The 17,278-nt window shown below is 48.5% G+C and overlaps 1 long non-coding RNA gene across 1 annotated transcript in view; it reads left to right on the top strand.

Annotated features, from left to right (window-relative positions):
* Positions 1–16,471, top strand: part of LOC125116796 (uncharacterized) — a 29,321-nt gene extending 12,850 nt beyond the window's left edge. Inside the window, exons 2-3 of the long non-coding RNA XR_007132426.1 lie at positions 15,572–15,720; positions 15,912–16,471. This is a non-coding gene — a long non-coding RNA (uncharacterized LOC125116796). The remainder of the gene's footprint in view (positions 1–15,571; positions 15,721–15,911) is intronic.
* The last annotated feature ends 807 nt before the right edge of the window (positions 16,472–17,278 follow it).

The raw sequence follows: 17,278 nt of genomic DNA, 5'->3' as shown, positions 1-17,278 counted from the left end.
CGTCTCCCCATCCATCTCATCTTCTCCCTAGTAAGACATTCAGGCAGCTACACAAAGAGCATGGATTTTTGCTTGCTCTCCCTCCCTCCATCCCTCTTTCTCTTTCTCTCTCCCCCTTTCCTTCTTTCTTTCTTTCTTTGCCACACCTGTGACATGCAGAAGTTTCTGGGCCAGGGATTAAACCTGTGCCACAGCTGTAATCTGAGCCACAGCAATGAAAACACCGGATCCTTAACCCTCTGAGCAACAAGGGAACTCTGCTTCCTCCTCTTTCCATCTTGTTTTTCTCTTCCACCTGAGATGGAGATGAGCGTAGCGAGGGGCTTGGCCCAGGTGCAGGTGTAGGAGAAAGGCCATTGGCACCAGTGTCACAGTGGGGTATTTGAAACCTTCCAAGTCCCTCCACCCATGGTCGATATCAACGAGGCAGGATTGCTTGACAGAGTGTGTGATAGAGGGAGGAGCTTAATGAAGGTATCTGAGATGCTGACGGGCTGAAAGGAGCCCTTCTCTTGTCTTTGCAGTAACTTCCAGCGTCAGAACAGGGGGCCACTAGAGGGAACGAAGGACAAGGACATGTAAATAAACCACCATCAAAGCTGCTGCTTCCCAGGTTCTCACAGCTGGGAAGACAACCCACCTGGCTTCAGCCGGGGGTCCCCAAGTTAAATGTTACAGCTGAGTGTGGAAGGGGCTGGGTGAATCCATGATCAAGAGTGATGCTGGCTTTTATAGGAGCCAAGATAAGGGTAATTAAATCTTGTGCTTCAGGCCACATAAACTGGTCTCTGCAGGAGGGCAGGAATTAACTTAATTCCACAGGCACAACCCCACCCGACCCTCCAATAGCTTCATATGATAGACCCAGTGCATGACGGGGAAGGTAGCGGGAAAGAAGAAAGATTTGTTCTAAGCACCAGGTATTAACCAGCACACAAATCAGGAGCTTGAACTTGATGGGCCCCAAGGCTGATCCAGTGTGGCAAATCCAGAGCTTCTTACAGCTTCTCCCTGCACTTGGTTTATTACACACAATCTGTACAGGGGCTGTTTTCACACTTAATGGCAATCCTGAATCACTATCTATTTCCCATCTTCGCCTGCAAAACAGCAACCCAGAGCTAGTGCTCTGCCATAAATACTGGGCCCCATAAAGCCACGGCTGTATAGATTTGCCTTTTTGTGCGTGGATGTCTGATTCACTGGCGCTTTGGCAGCCTTCCAGGATCTAGGAGAGGAAAAAAACCATCCTGAGAATCCCAACAGCCTCATTTTGATCTGTGATACTGAGCAACTCATTTCCACTTCACAGGCTCCGCTGAGCTGTGCCACAGAAAGACAAATCCCAGACGAGGAAAGGGCAGGCGGTAGGAGGAAGGATGGTGGAGGAGACGGGGGGGGAGGAGGGGGGAGCAGAAAAGGGCCGCATCTATTAAGCTGTTTTTCTTTTGGTGAAAAGAAGCATTTATCAGTGATTTCATATATCATGTGAGAGGTGGCTTCCTGCCAATTTCCAAGAATCCAAACAACCCACTGACATCATATGCTAAATATAACTCAGCCTTTGCTTTAGGTGAATAAATAATGCCGCTGGAAAGGAATAGGTTCCCTTCAGTTATGTGTTTATTATGATCGGGCTGTCAGGCTTGTGTAATCAAAAGAATAATGTCCAGTACCAAGGAGGAATGGTGGGCAAAGAATTTTCAAACCATTTCTGGAGGTCACCTTTGAAGCCCTGTTCCTCTTGCCCTTCCTGATGGGAGGGAAGTGGGGGATTCATTTGTTGGGGGGGTCTTCGAAGCCCTGATAGGTATGTGTGGGCGTGTGTTGTATTTTGCACCTCTGCCCTGCCCTCCACATCAATGGCTGGTCTCTCCGGGGCAAATGCACAGAAGGAAGACATTCAAAGGCACAGAGATGGTCCTGAGGCCGAGGTGGAGGTGGGTGGGGCCTGGGTGGGGTTCAGCAAAGAGGGCCAAGGAGGTCTCTGTTTTTGGCAGACCTTCAGGTGAGATGCTTGTCCAACAGCGAATGGCGACCCTAACACCCCTCCCTCCATGTCCGGGATGTCACCCGCAAGAGCTTTTGCATTTAGCATGTTGTGCCAAAGAAGCCACAGGAAGAATTCGGGTTTCTAATGAGACCTAAAGATTTCTGCCTCCTCTCCAGCTCCACCCACCCCCCCACCGTCCCCAAACTCACATGGCGGGGGAGGGGGAGCCAGCCTCAAGGGCCTGTAGGAAGGGGCAGCTGGAAGGAGAAGAAAAGCAAGAAAATTAGTGCCGGGAGATAAGGAGACGGCGAGTCAAAATAGCTCCTGGAAAGGTGTTGGATCCCAAATAACATCTGCAAGGTTTCTCTTCACACTCAGGGATACAATAGAGGTGGTTACTATGGAAACGGGTGTAAAAGCAGCACAGAGAAAGGAGAGGGCCGGATATAAAGACGAGAGAGGAAAAGGCACACAACACTTTTAAAGCATCAAAGGGGAATACTACAGCACTTTCCATCTCTGAGAGAAGAAAAAAAAGTTATTGAGCCCAGAGACTGTTGAATGCTCTGAGCAGGGGAGGGGTCGGGGCTCTCAGACACCATAATCCCTTTCCCCACAAGCCTGGGTACTGAGCCTGCCTTCCCACAGTTAAGCTCATCAACCGGAAAAGCATCTCCAGGCGGCTCAGGTGGTAAACTCCGAGCTAGACAGCCTGCTCCGCTGGGTTTGGCCTTGGCCTTCGGTAACGACCTTGGAGAGATCAGGTCATTTTTCTGTGTCACAGATTCATCACTTGCCTTCCTCCCAGGGAGGCCTATGACGAAGCACTTTTCTCAAAGAAGGAGTAATGGTGCTGTTTAAGGCAGAGACAGTATAGGTGTCAAGAGCTCTGGGTGCACCTGGGCTGCATGTTTTGTGAGCTGCCCCAGCCAGTGCCCCAAGTGTATCCCAGGGGCCAGGGAGGCAGAGGCCCAAGCCGTGTTTATACCCCACCCACTTTGTTTCAATGTGGGCTAATGAGTTTGAAAGCGTTTTCTCAAGCCGAGGAGGGTTTGCACAAGTCATCCATCTTTTATCCCAGGACCGCAGACTTTGGTCCTCTTGGATAGAAATAAGATGTGAGCCAATGATAAGGTCCTACCGTAGCACACAGGGAGCTGTCTTCAATACCCTGTGATGAAACATCTTGCAAAAGAATCTGAAAAAGAATACAGACATGTATAACTGAGTCACTTTGCTGTACTGCCAAAATTACCATAACAGGGTAAATCAACTCTACTGTGATAAAATAAAAAATTAAAAAAAAAAGAAAAAAGAAAGATGTGGGCCATGTGTAACTTGAAGTTTTCTAGTAGCCACATTAAACAGGTAAAAAGAAACAAATAAAATAAATTTTAATCTAATTTGTTGAATTCCAATATATCCGAACTATGATCATGTCAATAAAATCAATACAGAAATTATTGATGAGATATTTTAGGTTCTTTTTTCATACTAAGTCTTGGAAATGTGGTATGTGTTTTACACAGAAAATGCATCTCGATGAGCCACCTTTCAAGGGCTCAATAGCCACATGTGGCTAATGGCTACCTTATTGGACAGCAAGGCTCTAGACTTTTCCATTATAGAGACGACAAACATGAAGACAGAACACAGAGAAGTAAAAATAGAAAATAGGTGAATTTGGCTCAGGCGATGATTCCAACCACTTGCTTTGTCTCACTGTGGGAGCAATAATTATTATATCACACCCACTGTGGAAGCAATAATCACACACACATACACACACACACCCCCATACACCTTGAACAGATTGTCACTCTCAAATACCTCTCTCTGCCATTGAACAATGGCCATCCTGTGGTTAGGACAAAGGAGAGGGTCCATCTAATAACTTCAGTCTCTGGGCCACTGAAATCAGACAGACCCGGTCCCAGGCACGTTTCTATTCCTTCCTGAGTGTTACCTTCAGAGACAGTTTCTTAACCTTTTTGAGTCTGCCTCAATTGTGAAGGGGGGATACTATTAGGGAGGTCACACAATTGCTTTTAGGGTTGAAGGTAAAGCCCCACAGCAAGTGTGACATAGAACAGATGTCCATGGGGGTAGCTCCTTCTTGCTACTGCCCCAGCCCTGGTCTGTCAGTCTGCCCTTCAAGAGCTCGTCTTTCCAAGGCCTCTGGGAATGAAGAAATGAGAATCGTACACATCTTCACATGGTTGGGGGGAGTCACTAGCGTAGAAACAAGACTTGAAGTACTGGTATCCTTCTTCTTTCACTAACTCCCTTCAGGCTAAGAGCTGAGTATTTTCCCAGGACAGAAAGATACTAAGACTCAATCAGAAAGAGTCCTCTGGATCGTCATGGCCACATGGACAGATGTTTAGAAAGGGTTATTTAAATGTGTACTTCATCACAGTAGCCAAGACATGGAAGCAACCTAAATGTCCATCGACAGAGGAGTGGATCAAGAAGATGTGGTAAATATACACAGTGGAATATTACTCAGCTATCAAAAAGAATGAAATCATGCCATTTGCAGCAACATGGATGCACTTAGAGATTATCATACCAAGTGAAGTAAGTCAGACAGAGAAAGACAAATATGACATGACCACTTCTTTGTGGAATCTGAAAAAAAATGATACAAATGAACTTATATACAAAATAGAAACAGGCTTATAGACATCGAAAACAAACCTATGGTTATCAGGGGAAAGGGGGGAGGGAGGGAGGGATGAATTAGGAGTTTGGGGTTAATATATACACACTACTATGTATCAAATAGATAACCACCAAACACCTACTGCTATATAGCACAGGGAGCTCTACTCAATATTCTGTAATTATATATATATATACATATACACACACACACATATAAAACTGAATTACTTTTCTGTACATCAGAACTGGTACAACATAGTAAATCAACTATACTTCAATAAAGAAGACAATAAATGTGTGCTTTATCTTCTGGAGTTGTGCTATCTGGTTGAGTAGCCCTTAGTTGCATGTGGCTATTTATTTACATTTCTGTTAATTAAAATTTTTAGGAGTTCCTGTCATGGCTCAGTGGTAATGAATCCGACGAGTAACCATGAGGATGTGGGTTTGATCCCTGGCCTTGCTCAGTGGGTTAAGGATCCAGCATTGCCATGAGCTGTCGTTTAGGTCACAGACACAGCTCGGATCCCGTGTTGCTATGGCTGTGGTGTAGGCCGGAAGCTGCAACTCCAATTTGACCTCTAGCCTGGGAACTTCCATATGTCCCGGGTGTAGCCCTAAAAAGCTAAAAAGAAAAAAATTTTTTTTTCAAGTTTCTTTTTCCCTCACACTAGCCTCATTTCCAGAACTCAGTAGCCACATGTAGCCAGAGGCTGCTGACTAGACAGGGCAGATGTAGGGTATTTCATCATTACAGAAATTCCATCAGACAGTGTCACTCCAGAGCTTCTAGTCCTTCATTCAAGATGAGTCAGTCAGGAGGGGCAGGCTGGATCCTGACTTCACATTTGAGATGTATCAACTTAAGCAAGTTTCTCTCTCTGTACCTCAATTTCATCATCTGGAAAGTGGGGATGATGATAACAGAACTGAAATTACCATCTCGTTGTGAGAATTAAGGAAGGGAACGCAGGCCGAGTGCTTACCACAGTGTTTGATACTGTAAGTGCATAATGCATATTAGATACTATGATTAATTATGTCACATTGACCAGCTCTGAAAAACAAGAGGGGACTGGGATCCTCCTGAAAGGTGGGGGTGCCCTTGGTTAACCCAAAAAAGCTTCCTGAGAGAGTTAATCCCTTGAGTTGTGATTCAGGGGAAAATAGAGGGTCCTCCATTCATTCAAAGCACTTGATGGCATTTATCGAGCATTTACTATGTACAGGGTACTGTTATAGATGCAAAAACAGGGACAAAAGATCCCGTCCATCTAGAAGGCCCATGTCTAGAGGAGGAGAGAGAAAGAGAGACTACACAAATATGAGAAAAGGCAATGAAAGATTTGTGCCCAGCGGGCCAGGGGCCCCAGAGAAGGCGGCCAGGCTCAAGTGTAGAGAAGCAGTGCCTGAGCAGACCCTTAGGAAGAAGGAAACGCCAGGCAGCATGGAGGAGTGATCTGGCCTCAAGTGGCAGCGGCAGTCACAGGTCTCAGCCTCTGTATCTCCAGGGACAGTTTGTTAGCTTCTTGCTGGTTGGCAAGATGGGCTCCAGCCTGTGCCTGAGCCCCCTTCACCTGCATGGGCAGAACCCCTCTGGAATGTGGAGGGCCCCCCAGCACTATCACTAAACCAGCAGCCCTGGGGTCACCTGACACCCCACCTCCCAGCAGAGGCAGGAAAAGAGGGAGATCACAGAAAATGGCTCCATTCCAAGACTAGTTTAAGTGTGAGGAGTTCTGGAGACACACCCCATCATTATTCTGGTCCTTGTTCCTTCTTTGAAAGTGGCAAGTTGGAGTTCCTGTGGTGGCTCAGTGGGTTATGAAACTGACTAGTATCCATGAGGATGCAGGTTTGTTCCCTGGCCTCACTCAGTGGGTTACGAATGCGGTGTTGCCGTGAGCTGTGGTGTGGGTCACAAACACGGCTCGGATCCTCCATTGCTGTGGCTGTGGTGTAGACCGGCAGCTGCATGGCTGTGGTGTAGACCGGCAGCTGCATGGCTGTGGTGTAGACCGGCAGCTGCAGCTCCAATTTGATCCCTAGTCTGGGAGCTTCCATACACCTCAGCTGTGGCCCTAAAAAAGAGAAAAAAAGAGAGTGGTGCGTTGGGCCTCTACCTGGAACTTTCATCTGAGCAGGGCCAGCATATCTGGGGAAGGAAGTGAAGGTCCAGGCAGCTGCGAGGGCCTTGCCAGCCTGCTGCCCCCCATCCATACGTGAGTCAGGCTCTGCCAGCTAGGTTGGGAAGGAAAACCCAGAAGAGCGTGTTTCCGGTGGCTGGGAAATCTTCCAAGGCCTTCCAGGCCTGGAGTCACCGTGAGCCAGCCCAGGCCTGCCAGTCAGAGGGGAGGAGGCTAAGCAGCATCTGCACAGGCGTCTCCCAGTGTCTGGGGGCCCAGGCCTGCCCCAGGCCCGGGGGTAACTGGGTTCCTAAGTGGATCAGAGACTGAGCTCCAGACCCTCACAGATGCCCGAGGACAGAAACACTGGATCTCTCCTGGGGACTTCTGGTTTCTTCTCTGCTCTTCCTATGCTTGCCAGCTGTTGTCAGAGGAGGAAGAGCCCTTTCCAAACACACATCTGTCTTCCAGTTGATCTGCTGCTCTGCTCCAGACTCCACTGGGGGCTGTTCTGAGACTCACTGAGAATAATGCTAGGAGATGCTCTGAGGGGAACCCATCACCCAAGGTGTCTTGGGACTGCCCTGAATTTTAGCACCGAATGTCCCTCTCTCCTGGGAAAGTCCTCGTCTGGGCCCAACTGGGATGGCTGGTCACTGGCCCCTGCCCCATCCAACTTCCTTCTCCTCCCTCAGAGCCCAGGTCGGGAGGCTGGCTGGGCAGCGTGGGCATCGGGTGACGTGCAGGAGAGGAGGGGCCCCCCTCACCCCGCAAAGAGCTCTTTATATTCTGGCAGCAAAGGAGAAGCTGGGCATGGACCTTGATGCACTGCCTCGGCTGCCTGACTAGGAGTGGGACCTGCTTGGGGGAGGCAGATGCAATGGTGGGGGTTGGGGGTACTTCAGCTGCCCCATTGCATGTAGATGCTCATAGCCAAGGTGGATCCTTGGCAACTGGCTTGCTGGCACCCCTAGAGCATCTGTTCTCTTCCCACAGGGCTTTGCATCATCAGGGCCCAGGTACTGGAGGGGCAGGAGGAGGAGGTGGTTGGAGCCAAGTGGCTGTCATGTCCCGACCCATGTAAGAGCAGGCAGTGGTGTGCTGAGGTTCTGGGGCGGGGGGGGGGGGGGCGGATAAGGGGCAGAGCCCTAGTTTGCATCATTTGCCAGTGTCTGGTGTAGATGCTTCAGAGCAGATTTCCAGCTACTGCCATGATGTCCTGGATGAAGAGTGGAGACAGGTGCACACCACGGGCTCCTGTGAGCTGGGCAGGCTGTGTCCCTGTGCTGTGTGTGTGTGTGCCCACTGAGGGATCCAGCCAAGTCCTGCTCAGGCCCTGGGGACGTATGAGGCTCTGATGGCGTGGGAAGGTGAGGCCTGGAGTTTTGAGGGCCATTCAGCAATCCCAGGAAATGAACTTACTCACTGTGACCTTGAACCTGTGAGATGAGATTTATCCAGAAGCAGGAATTATAAGCAATGAGATCAACCCTCAGGAAGTGGTCTAATTGTGAATGGTGTCGGACTTAACTCTACAGAAAGCAAGGGCAGAATGAGGTCTATGTTCTCCGACACAAACAGGAGGAAATGTGGGACGCTGTGTGATACTAAAAAAAATGTCAAAGGAAAGCAATGATTTTTCTTCACTGTTAGAAAACATTACTTTTGTGGTTATAACCTAGAATCAATTATTAAACCCCTTTTTGGAGAAAACATAACATGTAGGAGGAAACTGCAAGGAGGATTGCTCATTTCATTTGATGATAAATAAAATGATGTTTGACCAAGATGATGAAGACAGTAAGTCAAACTTAAATGCTCTGGCACTTGATGTTGCTGAAATGACAAATCTTATTAAAAAGCTTTTTACGTTTAAAATATGCAAAATGCAAACAAAATTTAGTCGCGAAAGTAAAATTAAATATTTAATGGCATAATTAAGTCTTATTAATGGTATGTTCTTTATTTTGCAAATTAAATATTCACAACGATTATCATCTCTTTCATCTTTATTACTTAAGCAATGTGTTTTTCATAATTATTTGTTAGGTATTTTCATTAACATTTGATGAATATTAATAGTTAAAATAAAAAACAGTCTTTATTTCTGTGGTAATGACTTTACGGCGATAACAATATATAACTAAGTGTTTATAATGTGTTCTACTTGTTAATATTTAGATCGTTGATTTTGTTGCCACAGAGTGGAAACGTGGATCTTTGTGGGTGATAAATGGCAATCGTCACATTCTGCCATTATTCTCTATTTATTTATTTAATCTACTATTCTTAATGTAGCTTCACTGTGGGAGAAATAAGAATCGCAAACTCACAACTAAAACTAATAAGTCGTGGTTTAGGTTTAATCCTATCATGGTGTTAATAACGGCTGGCTTTCTAGACATCCTAATATGTTTCCCATTTTTACCTCATTTATCTCTCCGTTTTGGTCCATCAGTGCTCATGTGGCTCTGGGACATTCTCTCTCCACGCCATTTAAGGCTTAGTATCAGATGGCCTCCCAGATATCTTCCTTCTGGGACACAGGATCAAGGTTTTCCATTCTGGACAAAATATGAAGCAAATGCAGATGGATATCCTAATTTTCCATTCAGACAGTGATTCCAGAGAGCACAGGGCATAAAATGCATATGGTGGCCATCCCCCCCTGCACCAAGTGTGGCAGCCACCTTACCATCCGCTGAAAGACTGCCACCTCCAGGGCAGCCCAGGAATTGCATCTTCCCCATCCCCCATCTCTGACTCCCACTCCTCAGCTGCTGAACACCACCCTGGCTTCTTTGGAAACCTTCAGTGCACTTTCCCTAAGGTGGACTGGCAGACGCATTATGGTGACACATCCTAGGCTGGCATCTTCCAGCAGTTCTGTGCTGCGAGGACAGACATTAGAGTGCAGACAGAGTCGTGCTAATCAGGACAGGATGCCCTTTGGCTTTCCTCCGAAAGGTTTTTCTCTGCTGCAGAAGGCAGCTGCATTCTTAAAGTCACAGCTTGTTCGAAAGAGCCCTGAACCACACACACACACACACACACACACACACACACACACACACAAAATGTACAGGAGTAGGAGAGTTTCTAGCCATTAACAACCTATGGGTAATTAATTGATCATTTAAGTTTATAAGAACTCATAAGCGTTTCAGTACCAACTACAGTTCATGGTGAACCAATCTTCTGGGGCGCTATTTCGGACACTCTTGACAACCCTGCACAGTGGGAGAAACCACCCTGTTTTATGGAAAATGGCAGCTCGGTGTGCAGGCTGGACACTCAAAGGTCTCAGGGGTGGTGAGAGGGCACAGCTGGGATTCAAAGCCAGGTCTTACTGGTTCTGTGATCTTCTCACTGCAGCTGGATCTCACCTCCCTCATCAGCTATTCCTTTACGTGAGCATATAAGACACAAACTCCAGGTTAATCTCCTTGTTAGGAAAAGCTAAACACACACACACACACACACACACACAGGCAGAGGTAAAAGGACTAGGTCCCCCTTGTTCACGAAGCTGATGATCAAACCTGTTGTGCAGAAAGATGTCCCAGTCCCCTGCCCTTGACATGGGCACTGACCGCTTGGCCCTGGATGGGAAACAGGTGCACTGCTCTCAGATCTTTATGTGGGAGCGTTTGCATCTCTGGGCCAAGCTGTCCTCACATGCGAGGGGCCAGCCCCCCTCCAACAGCTGTCCTGGAATCTCTAAAACTCAACATTTGTATAATATGTGCTTCTACCCTTCATTCTGAAAACTTGAGTTCTGGTTGTTTCCAGGAATGACCTCTGCTCTTTTGTCACTAAGAGCCGGGTGGTGGGTGGACAAGGCTGCCAAAAGCCAGCTGAGATTGTGCGACAGGGGCTCAATCCATACCACGCCCCCGGAAAGCCTGCGAGGACCCAGGGAGCAGCGCCAAGAACACATCTCCGTATGGCACACGGCCTTGGTTTCCCACTTCTCGTTTTGAGCACGTCCATCAGGAACAAAGCACATGTGGCCTCGATCAGGACAAATATGGGATTCTTGCATCCTGGGGCGAGCTGGCCTGCACATCCAGGACCGCACACGGTGACGTCAGGCCTGCCCCTCAATCTCCTCTGTAATGTCTCTCCTTGTCGAGCCTGCAGTGTAACCATTGTTTATTACCTCTGGAGCCCCAGCACCATATTTGGCGCTGCATGCAAGATTGATAGATTCTTCCTGTCACCGGCCTCACTCGGGTGGCAGTGCTCCAGGCCTCCTCCTGCCCCCCTCGCCTCCTCCCGCTACCTTCCAACAACCCTGGAGCCGGCCACCCCACTGTGGACGGCTGCAGACCTTTTTGAAGAAGCCGTTTCCGGGAGGGGAGGGAGCCGATGACAGATGCCCAGTTGGCCTCCGTGATTAGGAACCGGCCGAGCCCCCGTGAATCATCTCGGCCGTGGAAGCTGCTGACAGTGGTGGAGTCTTTCTGGAATCATCTCCCTCCCAACTGCCCTGAGCTCTTGCGCCTTCAGAGGAGAGACGCTCTAGGACGGAGAGGCCCGGGAGTCACGAGGTTCGGTGGGTGGGAAAGAGTTGAAATCTTAGGGTCAACACACCACCAATTTGGAGTGTGGGTTGGGGGTCCAATTTGGAGAGAAGTCCAATTTGGAGTGTGGGTTGGGGGTGACACAGAGCAGGGAAACCATGTTCATTGTGTCCCAGAGCTGCTCTGGGATGCAATTTTGCATTGGTCTTTTGGAATTGTCCTGGCGTAGAATGAGGAAGGACGCTTGGGAGAGTTGAAAAACAGTGAGGTGGAGGGACAGTGTCCCAGGCATGAGACTGGGGTGCCCAATCCTTGCTCTGTCACCGAGGATCAATGTGACCTTCGGCATTGTGTCCTGAAACTTACTAACACCCGTCCTGTTAAGCCAAGTTCGCTGTAATGGACTCAGTGAATGTCAGTCTCACAAACTAAGTGAAGATCAAAAGAGGTTTCAGGAGCTGCACCTGGAGGGTGAGAGCTGGAAGTTGCAGACTAAGGGGTGAAAGTACCCAGCACATGCGGCGAGCCAGGCTCTATGCTGTAGCATCCTTCCCAGACCTAGAAGCTCATGGGTTAGCTGGGTGGTTCGATGGTTTTTCCAACATCAACCAGTGGGTTCTTCAATTCTCCGACACCAACTGGGTGTCCTACAATTCAATCCAACTCTGACACTAACTGCCCAGAATCTGTGCAGACTCTATACAATTCAAGGGCTCAGGGCCATAGATGGCCCCCCACCCACTTCTGACACCTGCTGCAAATGGGGCCCCTGGGCTACCTGCTCGTCCGTCCAGCTGACTACAAACTCAGTGGTTCCCATGACCTGCCTTCAGCTTCAACAATATACTACAAGGGCTCACAGCACTCAGGAAGAGGCAAGGAGCTGCATAGAACAAGATTGAGAAGGGTCCCCAGCCCAGGAGCCTCTGTCCCCATTGAGTTGGGAATGTGGTCCCAGTTCAGAAGCGCCTCAACCCTGTAGGTCAGATATTTTTTATGGAGGTGTCGTTCAGTTTCAGTGACTGATTAAATTACCAGCCATTCAGGGATGAACTCAATCCCAGTCCCTCTCCCCTCCCCGGAGGGGACAGAGAGGTGGGTGGGGCTGAATGTCCAACCCTCAAACCAGAGTTTGATTCCCCTGGGAACTCCCAGGAGCCACCCCATTGGCATAAACTCAGGTGTGCATAACCCTTCCTATCGGGAAATTCCAAGGGTTTTAAGAACGCTGCCAGGAACTGGGGACGAAGAGTAAATATGTATGTAATATATATATATGTATTATATATATAGTTTGTGATAGCACAGGTACACAGATATGCAGACACATGTGGTGGTTGCTACAGTGGGCTGAGGAAAGGTAATACTGAGCACCCCCATGTACTGATGGGGAGGCCACAAACAGCAAGTAGTCGTGGCATTGTCACCGCTGTGACTCAGGTCACTGCTGCAGCTCGGGTTCAATCCCTGACCCAGGAACTTCTGCATGCCCCTGGCACAGAAAAAAAGAAAGGAAGAAATCCATGAGGGAACCATATAGGCCAGGTTCACTATGGCCACAGTGTGATGTGCATCTAAATCCTAATATCTCTATGACCTTGGACAGGTGACCTGTACCTCTGAGCCTCCATCGCTCCATCCCTAAATGGGGCTAGTGACTGCAACATTTCAGGATTGTTACGGGATAGAATGAGACTCTTTGGGAAAACATTCATGCAGTGCCTTGCACATATGAAGCACTTGATCAATCTAAGCTGTTAATCCTGGGTGATGAGGATGATGATTAAGGAAAGTTTCAGGGGAAGAGTGAGAAGCTGTATGCGGCTCAAGCTCTCGACATAGAAGTGGCCCCAGTTTCCTTGCGATCTGGGAGACATCTGCTTTTTCAGGCAGCCCCACAAAGACCCTTGGACAGCGGGCTCCTAGGCAATTGCTGATGGTCTGTGGGGTGGGCGGTGGGGGGCTTTCTTCCTGCTGCATCGAGCACCGCAGGGCACCCCTCTCTAACAGCTTCCTCAAGGCCTAGAAACTTGTCCTGGTTTGGCTGGCACGGGATCCCAATGTGATAATGCTCCTAGTTAGAAAGAGCCACTGTTCGAAACAACAGCATACGAGAAACCAGGAATATTTGTTAAACAAAGCAAAAACACTTCGTATCTAATCAAAACAGGAGAGGGAGGGCCAAGCTGCAGTGAGGCGGCCTTCCAGCTCGGGGTAGATATGCCTCAAATAGGGCCGTGAGAGGCTGGAGCTCAGAGGATGAGGGGGCAACGAGAAGCTGCAGCTCTGAGGGCCATGGGGGGCACCTGGGGCTGCAGGTGGCCAGCTCAGTGATGTAGGATTACTCTGGGGTGGTCTGGGAGTATGGCCCTCTGAGACCTTTGGGCTGAGCAGAGGGTGAGCCCAGCGTGGAGGGCACACCACTGTTTCCTGGGCTGTACCCGCCACTTTGTCCATCCCATCCCTGTCCATGTATGGTTGCTTCCTGGGCACAGCCACCCATCACCCGCAGTGGCATCTTCCCTTCCCTGCTTTGGGCCTGGGGCTGGAGCGGGCCCATCACCCATGCCTTTGCAGCATCACGGGGCCAGGGTGCGGGTTGGGGGGTGGAGGACAGGAGCTCTGTTGGGCCTCGGGCACTGCTCCCTGGGCTTCTGTGACCAACACTCTGGATGCTGGGACCGGGACTGGGGTCAAGCAGCCATGGCCAAACTCAAGCTGTCCTTTGCTTTAGGCCTGCCGCAAGCCAGTGCCAGGCCCCAGGGTGGCTAGCTCCTTCCCTGTCGCCTCTCTGTTAGAGGAAGAAGAGGAAACCCAGAAGAAAATGCTGGAAGTTCCAGACCTTGCAGCCTCCTTGGCCTGCAGCTGCCTGGGGTCTCCCAGAGGGGTCACAACCAGAGAAAACGGGACTCTGTCACATGGGTCTGCGGTGAGAACACTTCTCCCCATTGTGGAGCCCCTCTGGAGGCCAGGGAACACCCTTAGGTGCCAGGCTCTGTGCCAGGTGGTAAGGAAACAGAGGAACCATACATGCACCCTGGAGAGGGGAGTGGGCCAGGGCGTTAGTTCTCAAACTTTAGCAAGGGGCGTCCAGACCTACCCGTGAGCTTCTCGCATCCCCAGCCCCCTACCTCGAGCTTCCGATTCACTGTCTCAACTGCCCCAGGTGCTCAGCCAGTAGGTGGTGGGGGCCCATCCTTGAGGAATCATCACCTAAAAGGTGCTTGGAGGAGAAAGACCCACCTCGGCTTGAGGGCCTGGGGTTGTGCGGAGGGATGTTTGGACAGATTTCTTGGTGAGGATAAGAAAGCCAAGCGAGTCTAGGAGAGCAAGGGGGATGATGGTCATGGAAGCAGAGAAGGGGCAGGAAGTTCCCGGCCAAGTACCCCCAGAAAATTGCCATGCAAACACCCTGGGGCCACCTGCTAGGCAGGGCCAGTCTCGCAGGCATGTGACCTGAATGGTCACATGAGCCTTGGGCTTGGAGGTTAAGACCCTGCTGTCAACATTTTAAAAATCTTAACTTTTTTTTTTCTTTTTTCTGTCTCTTATCTTTTTAGGGCTGCACCCACAGCATATGGAGGATCCCAGGCTAGGGGTCGAATCAGAGCTGCAGCTGAGGGCTATGCCACAGCCACAGCGAAAATGGATCCAAGCCACATCTGTGACCTATGCTGCAGCTCCAGGTGACACCGATACTTAACCCACTGAGCAAGGCCAGGGATCGAACCCACATCCTCACAGGCACTATGTTGGGTTCTTAACCTGCTGAGCCACCATGGGAATTCCTAAAAACTCTTAATTTTATTTTTGAACTTGTGTTGTGATAGAGGGGCCCTGCTCTCACTGAGTGCAGGTGGGTGTCAGGAAACTCAGGTTTGAGGGGGGAGGGGTGAAGCTGGCTAAAGTGACAAGGTCCCTAAGGAGCCTGGGCGGCCACCCTGAAGAAAGAGCTTTGAAGAGGGAATGGAGTAGTTAGGTTTACCTGCCACGAGGGCTGCTCTGGGGGCTGGGCCCAGGTGAGCCTGCACACGGATCCAGGGGCCCCCAGGAGACCAGGTCGGGACATGAGCAGCATCTGGGGTAGGTCGGGAGAAGTGGGTGGTGAGGATTTGGAAATGAAAAAGGGGGTGAAGGAGAGAAAGAAGGCAAGGGTGACTCCCAGATTTCTGGCCTGAGCCACCGCATTGCTTGGGGTGCCGCTCATGGAAAGAAGTGCATTGCTCTTTTTGGTTTCATTGCTCATTTTGTCTTCCCAGGTGGCCTTATGCAAAGAATGCATCAACACTGTTCACATTTGTCAGTAAGAGCTGTTTTCCGACATACAAATAACTCTTATTCTTTAAACGAAAAAAAGATGGGGAACATGTGGTCTGGTCCCAAATTCATCCATCAGCATGTGGCCTGGGTAAGACGCAATTTGCTGTTGTCGGTTTGGTTGCGTGTGTGTGCGCACGCGCACGTGCGTGCACTGAAGCAGGGTGGGAGAGGCATCCTTAAAATTGTTTGCTGGGCAGAGAGCTTTAACAACAGACCGACTTGATTTGCTTTCCCCCCTGTTTTCTATCCTGAATATCAATTATTTTTTTCTTTTGCTAGAAACCCAGCATTGGCCTTGAAAACATTACTCATGTTGGTAAACACACTTTGGTGGTTTGACCAGACACAGAAATCTGTGCTTCAGATGTGACCTCAAGACACCCTTGCTCCCAAAACAGCCACCCATGGGCTGCATCACAGACGGGCGAGTGTCCAGTGGCTCTGAGGCCCGGGGATTGGAGAGAATCTAAAGTTAATGCATTTATCCGAGACCCTTTGATCTGGAATCAGGCTGCCAATCCTGTGAGGCCAGAATCGCCCAGAAGATTTTCAGGCTTTCCTCAGATTCAGCCGTCTCCTCTAGCATCTTAGAACTTGACTTTGAATAACTTGAGATTTCAAATTAAAATGACCCTGAAAGATGAATGAAAGATTCTAAAAAGGAAAGAAATTAGATTTTGTTCAAATCAGACATCGTGAAACTGAGCCCTACTGGCTTCGTCTGAGCCAGTTTATTTACTGCAAGATAAACTGAATTCAGCAAAAAAAAGAAAAAGTCCCCATCAGCCAGCTATCACAGGAGGTAGAGAGAAAACACTTCTTTTAATAAATAAAAATTACTCAGCAGATCTTTTAATCACATTTTCCTGTTTCTAAAAGTAATACATGCAGATTGCAGATATTTTGAAAATACACAAAAGTATATAAGGTGACATATAAAATCACCCATAAACTACCACACAGAGCTAACACTGGTCACATTTTGATGTAGTTCCTCTCAGCCTTGTTCCTATGCACACATTGACAAGTTCTTTTCTAAGTCATTCTAAAGCATTTTAAAGGTACAGATCATGGAATAAACGACAGTGCTCCCTTGAAAATCAGATTCTTTTAGTAACCATTAAAACCATTTTTTTATAATTAAAGAAATAAGGTATACTCAGTAAAGAAGACTTGTAAAGCCCAGAAAAGCACAAAGACAACAAAAACTACTTGGATTCCAACGAAAGAAAACCACAATGAATGTTTTGCTATATACCTTATAGTGTTTATTTTCCTTAGGTACCCATGCCCTTCTGATTTATGAAAAAGCATCAAACAGCATATCCTGTTTTACTGTTCGCATTTTTCACTTAGTGATACAGCATGAAGAGTTCCCCAAAGAATAAGTGTTCTTCTACAACATAATTTTTAATGGCTGCCTAGATGGTGTTCCTCTTCATAGAGTTACAGTAATTTACCTCCTGAGCCTCCTGTGGTGGGATTTGTAGGTTGTTGGTAATTTCTGTCTTTGATAGATAAGGCTAAATTGCCTCCAGAAAAGTTGTAGTCATTTATACTTTATTAGTTCAAGCTTTTGAAAACATGATTCTGTGGCGACCATCTAAGAGTCTGTTTTGTCGTTTGGGACAATTAAATATCGTGGG

The sequence above is a fragment of the Phacochoerus africanus genome, chromosome 15 (genome assembly GCF_016906955.1).
Source record: "Phacochoerus africanus isolate WHEZ1 chromosome 15, ROS_Pafr_v1, whole genome shotgun sequence".
Classification (NCBI taxonomy): Eukaryota; Metazoa; Chordata; class Mammalia; order Artiodactyla; family Suidae; genus Phacochoerus; species Phacochoerus africanus.
Note: the sequence above shows the minus strand (reverse complement) of the source record. Positions and strands in the feature narration are given on the sequence as shown.